The sequence below is a fragment of the Mirounga angustirostris genome, unplaced genomic scaffold (assembly GCF_029215605.1).
Source record: "Mirounga angustirostris isolate CCGP_5_RB_7025 unplaced genomic scaffold, mMirAng1.0.hap1 SCAF_7, whole genome shotgun sequence".
NCBI classification, from domain to species: domain Eukaryota; kingdom Metazoa; phylum Chordata; class Mammalia; order Carnivora; family Phocidae; genus Mirounga; species Mirounga angustirostris.
In genome coordinates, this window is record NW_026991715.1 from 128035008 (window position 1) to 128041639 (window position 6632).

Below are 6632 nucleotides of genomic sequence, written 5' to 3' on the forward strand. Positions count from 1 at the left end.
CGGAGCTGATGATGATGATAATGCCTTCCTCACAAAGTTGTGGTGAGGAATAAGCAGAAGAGTTAAACTCTTAAAGCCCCAAGTCAAAGTGGCTTGTGGCGCTGCCCTGGGCAAGCGCAGCCCGCCAGTGGGAAGCAATGGCGAAGAACTAGGTGGTGGGAGAGGACTTCCTCCCCTCCTCCGAGTGTCTCTGCAGCGTCTCTGCAGGTGCAGCCAATGCAGGGGCCCGGCTACGGAATGTCTGGACAGCTGGATGCAACACCCTGACCCCCCCAATTTGTCTGCGTTCTTCATGAGCCTGAGACGCACTCGTTAGAATCTTTCTTAGACAATTCAGCGATCCTCCTGATGATTATGGCAGAAGGATAACGATGACTTGGGGAGCTAGGGCCCTCCAAGTGGTTGGAAGGGCGGCTCCTGCATCAGCGTCCCCTGGGGTGAGTGCCCAGCGCGCAGACCCCACACACATCCTGGGCACCGACTCAGAGGTCTTGCCGACTCCACAAACCCTCTAGATTTTTCTGATGTGCATTCAGTTTGGGGAACACTGGCTTCAAAAGCTTAGCTAGTGGGAAAGTTGATGGAATCGTTTTCCTTGAAGGAGGATGACATTTACATTTTTAAAAATAAATGCCAATTAGAGGTCAAAGCCCAGTGTGGGGCGGGGGTGGTGGTGGGGGCTGGAAACTAGCCCTATTACCCGCTCTGCTATCAAAGACAAAAACTCAACGGCCTCACTAAGCAGTGGTGCCCTGATTGTGACCACTGACTTAGAAAAATGTGGGCTAACGACTGCCGGGAAACCTTAGACATTTAAAGTTCAAATGTACCGGCAAAAGTAAGACATTTTCACTCCAGAATTTGTGGACTGCAAGTCAACAAAGACTAGAAGAAATCACAATATAAACAATGCCCTGCTGTATCTATTAATTAATTAACTTTAAATGTATTAATATTCCTCACAGTCTCTATATTTGCTGCATAACGCAGAGGTTCTCAAGCTTTGGCATGTGGGAGAAATCACCGAAGGAGCTTGTTAAACCATATATTCCAGATTTTCCCCCCAGATATTGACTTGTTAGGTCAGGGATCAGCCTAGGATTTTAACAAGGACCCTGGGTGATTTTGAAATGTGTTAGAAGGGGCTAACCTTTGAAAAACGAACACTTAAGAATTGGCTAACCACTCCCTTCCCCCCCCCCAAAAAACCCCGCCTTAAGACAGCTTACTCAACCTTTCCATCTTGCTGCATACTGAATTAATAGTCAATAGCAAATTTAACGTAACGTATCCTTTTTCATAGCCATGAACATAGTAATGATTTCCACTTGCCGGAACTGAATTTTTTTTAAAGAAAGTATTTATTTCAAGAACTATGATGGCAAATTAATATACGATGGTTCTCTGGTTCCATGATGTGTGGGCACACACATGCAAATCAAAGGCATCGTGATGCATTACATTTCAGTCCCCAGGATTTCTGCCTGGGGGACGGGATGGCAACAGTGGGCATGCACATTTGCGTGTTTTTTGTCACTCAATACTTTTTGAATTCTGTTCCTACAACCACGGCACAATTTCCCCCTTCTGCCCTCCACTAACCTCCCTTGAAACGAGAGCACAAGGAGCAAGATTTTCTCGGGGAAGAAGGCAGCACCATGAGAATCTGCTGGCAAAGAGAGGCAGGAGGATTATGGGGAGAGATGCCCAGCTTTACAAGGCAGCCTTCATGGAGACATGAGGGCGGAATCCCAGCTTAGAGCTGGCTCTGTGAACTGCTTAGTATCCTTTAATACTTGAACAAGCTGGAGGGGATTCCGTTGTTTTTTGCTAAGAATCCTGGTAGGGAACAGTAATTGTCCATCCTGTCACCTACAAATATTTACTCGTTATCTGAACTGTCATCACATCCAGTTTGCCGAATTTTTTCCCAAACATAGATGCATCATTAGTAACGAGTATTCCTTTCGTATATTTAAAATGAACCCGTGTTATGGTGGAAGGGTTGCCATATACTCAAACCCCTCATTCGGTGCAGGAAATGCAACTGAAGCCCACAGGGAGGAGGGATGCAATTGCTTCTAGTGGCGCAGAGCTGGAGTTTGGAACCCGGATCCGCAGCCTCTGACTCCAGTGGCCACACCTGCCCACATCCAGCTTACACATCTCCCAGGACAGCCCCAGATGGAGATTTTAGCACATATGCACTGTTTCTTCCATTAATATATGAGCAGCTGCTGAGAATTGCTGGTGTATGGAAGCTATTCATTCCAGATCGTGTAAACAAAGCCCTTGGGCCTCTGTCTATGCAGTCAGTTGTGAGCAGGTAGAGTTCCAAACAGCAGGTGCTTTTGAAAGTAGTGGCTACAGAAAAAAATTCAGAGTCCCATTTACATTTCAGAGAGGAAACCTGGTCTGAGGCTTTGACCTTTGCAGCCTAAACACCCAAATGGGCATTTTGTAACCTACCTGGGCATTCTCGGTGGCTGGAGCATCCCTGAATAAGAGTCTAAGCAACAACTGTTGATAGAATGTTAATTCCCTCCTCCTATTTAGAGTCAGTGCTCTGGTTCCTCTCTTCACCTCTCTTTATTCCCCACTCCCCAACTAAGGGGGGCATGTTAGCTGGTAGATGGGTAAGAGGAAGAGCCTCCTCCTGTTAGTCCTGTCTTCTTCCTCTTGCTGTGAACCAGCTAGTCCAGGAGGTGCTCTGCCTCCTGTTTTATCAGAAGAGGGTTTTTTTTTTTTTTTTAAGATTTTATTTATTTATTTATTAGAGAACGAGCGAGAGAGAAACAGCATGAGAGGGGGGAGGGTCAGAGGGAGAAGCAGGCTCCCTGCCGAGCAGGGAGCCCGATGCGGGACTCGATCCAGGGACTCCGGGATCATGACCTCAGCCGAAGGTAGTCGCTCAACCGACTGAGCCACCCAGGCGCCCCTCAGAAGAGGGTTTTGCAACTCTCCCTGGACTGGATGCAGGAATTTACATCTACCTCTACAAAGAATGACAGATATGGGACTGTGTACTCCGAACAGTTTGTTAGTGATAAAGGAAATGACAGGCTCTCCAACTGCTAGACTTTCTCTCTTTTTCCCTCTCTCTCTTTCTCAACTGGTTTCGCACCCAGGAGAGGGAGAAAGGGGAATTATTTCCCAAACCCTAAAACCCTTATATTCTTATATCTCCCCCTCACCAGTTCCTTACCTATGTATCTAATCCCCAGCTACTGATCCCATGACACCCTTGATTTAACTAAAATGAACACGTTAAATAGCAGCGATGTCCACAATAGCCAAATTATGGAAAGAGCCAAGATGTCCATCAACAGATGAATGGATAAAGAAGATGTGGTGTGGCATATTATGCAGCCATCAAAAGGAACGAAATCTTGCCATTTGCAACGATATGGATGGAACTAGATGGTATGATGCTAAGCGAAATAAGTCAATCAGAGAAAGACATGTATCATATGATCTCACTGATATGAGGAATTCTTAATCTCAGGAAACAAACTGAGGGTTGCTGGAGTGGTAGTGAATGGGATGGGGTGGCTGGGTGATAGACATTGGGGAGGGTATGTGCTATGTGAGCACTGTGAATTGTGTAAGACTGATGAATCACAGACATGTACCTCTGAAACAAGTAATACATTATATGTTAAAAAAAGAAGAAGAAGAAGAAGATAGTAGGAAGGGAAAAATGAAGGGGGAGAAATCAGAGGGGGAGATGAACCATGAGAGACTATGGACTCTGAGAAACAAACTGAGGGTTCTAGAGGGGAGGGGGGTGGGAGGATGGGTTAGCCCAGTGATGGGTATTAAAGAGGACACATTCTGCATGGAGCACTGGGTGTTATACGCAATGAATCATGGAACACTACATCAAAAACTAATGATGTAATGAATGGTGATGAACATAATAAAATTAAAAAATAAAAATTGTCTTTAAGGGGTGCATGGGTGGCTGAGTTGGTTAAGCATCTGCCCTCGGCTCAGGTCATGATCCCAGGGTCCTGGGATGGAGCCCTGCATCGGGCTCTCTGCTCCGCGGGAAGCCTGCTTCTCCCTCTCCCACTCCCCCTGCTTGTGTTTCCTCTCTTGTTGTATCTCTCTCTGTCAAATAAATAAATAAATAAAATCTTTAAAAAAAAATTGTCTTTAAAAAAAAAAGTTCCTGTAAGGTCTCTTAGCAAAAGGGCTTTACTGATCCTCTTTGGGGAATAATGCCATAGAAAAATGTGTTTCCTTCCAATCACTTATTATAATAGTAACTCTATGTATCATAAAGTTTTGTGTTATTTCGTATTTTCTGGCCACAGTTGAGAATCAGCTGGGCCCCTTTGCCTGTCCTGCTCCCTTTCCAGTCAAGTTTGGCCCCGGGGAAGGAGCCGCCCGAAGCAGAGCTGGCAGGATGGAGGTAAGACTTTGGGGTCACAGCCAGGTGGGACGGACCCAGGGCGCCTCACATCACCGCTACCCTGCCTGAGGGCAAGTGCATTTTACACTTCAACCTCCCAGCACAGCCATGGCTCTGCCATCTCTTATCTTCAAATTGGAAGTAATGCCTATATCTCTCGTTCAACAGTTTATTTTACATCCTAGTACTAGAAGAAACAAAATCATTGAGCAGTGAGTTAGCATTTTTTACCCTTCAGGTTGGCAAAATTGTCTTTCTCTGTTAGGTAAGTGATTATGTCTTACAATGGGATTGTCTACAGCTTCTTAAAAGGATAAATTGGATCTATACCCATAGACCTGAAGGTTTTGCCACTGTTTACTGTTAGGCAAGAAAAGCAAGATGTATGTCCTATAATGCTATTTTTTTTTGTTTATTAAAAAAAAAACTATGTAAGTGCATAGATGGTTGAACATTCCTGTATGAACTTGGAGAGAGGTATGGAGAGAAACATAATGATGGTTAATGTAGAATATGAATAGGGAAATAATGAAAACAGAGAAAGTTTTTTTTTTAACATCAACAAAAATACATTAGAAGGTTGCATTACAAGTTGTTTCAAAATTCCTGTATATAATTTTAGAAGGCTGGAGGCTAAATGCTCAAGTGTAGGAATTTTATTAAATTCATGTGTTATAGTCATTTATTGATCCATTCTGTAGACATTAAAATGATGTTTGGGATATAAAGCAAAAATGAAAATCAGGTAATTAAACTTATATAATCCTATTTATAAGTCTAATGTGGATGGATATACAGGAAAGTATAATGGTAATTATCTATGCTATGAAATTATAAGTCTTTTATTCTTTATTTATATTTTCTAGTTTTTCTAAATGAGCTTACATTTATGATAAATACATACACATATGAAACATAATCTTGTATGGTTATAATGAGGAGCAGCTGAGAATGACCAGTGCAGGGTCCCATTTTAAGATGTAAACATAATCAAATAATGCTGTTTGATTCCATTATGCTTCTCCAGTAAGTGGGCAACTCAGACAGATGTTTCCACCTGAGTTAGTTTTGGCACCTCAATGGGCCGCTTATTCCAACAATTCTCATGGCAGATTTTCTGCAATAATGGAGATAAACTTGGGGGTAACCATGGAGGAAACAGAAGAATCTCGAACTAGCACTAAGATGATTTTAACTGATTTTACTTTAACCTTATCTGAAGCCTGTATCAATCTGGATAAGGAGGGCAAGGTTGCCCTCTGCTGCCTGGAATTAAAATAGCCTCATTTTTTCACGACTACAGATTCCTAGATGAGGCTTTCCCAGAGTGAATTCCTTACACTAGTAGCCAGAGAGTCCCCTTAGATAAACGGACTTCCAGCATCACTGGAGATCTTTAATGCACTTCAGGAAGTCATGCCATGAAGAAATTGGCTTACCTAAGTCTCCCTGATTGAATATTTTAAGAGCCTAGAGAAAGCACATGACTTTATAGTTTCGAAGTCAACACGTAAATGTCACTTCAAGCAGGCCATTGCAAATCTAAATCAATTCCACAGAATCCCTGCCTCCTATTCCCGCTACTTCTTTCTCCCATTCCTCCTCCCAAGCCTGGTCACTTCTGTCCTGATAGCTTTTCCATCAGTCCCTTGTTCTCATTCTCCACAGCTCCTGATTTCACAGTCTGCCCTTTATTCTTGATCTGCCTTCCATGACTCTGCAGACAATGCGTGCTTCCATTGTCCCAGTGCTCCCTCCACAATATACATCAGGACTGTAAGTATTTGATTTATTCCTCTCCTACTAGACTGTAAACTCCATGAGGACAAGATCCTCATTGATCACTGCCTAATGAAGCCCCAGTTCCATAGTTGGATCCCAATGGGTTATTTTTCCCCCTGAACACATGAATTCCTTCAGAGAGAGTGGTCAAATGCAGCACAGAGTATCTCTGGTCTTTGGAAAGCACCCCTTCAATGGCGTGGAGGGGGTTGAAGTCAGAATATGCAAAAACACAATACAGTGGAACAGAAAAGATGGTGCTTTGGGGTTGAGAGGTAGAGAAGTTGGTGATAGAGCAGAAATAACTATTGTAGCGAAGTGCTGGAGAAAAATGAGAACAACATTATTTTCTTACACTACATAAAAAACTTAGTGACTCTGTAACAATTTCATGAAAGAGGCATTATCTACAGTTTATAGATAAGAAAAGAGG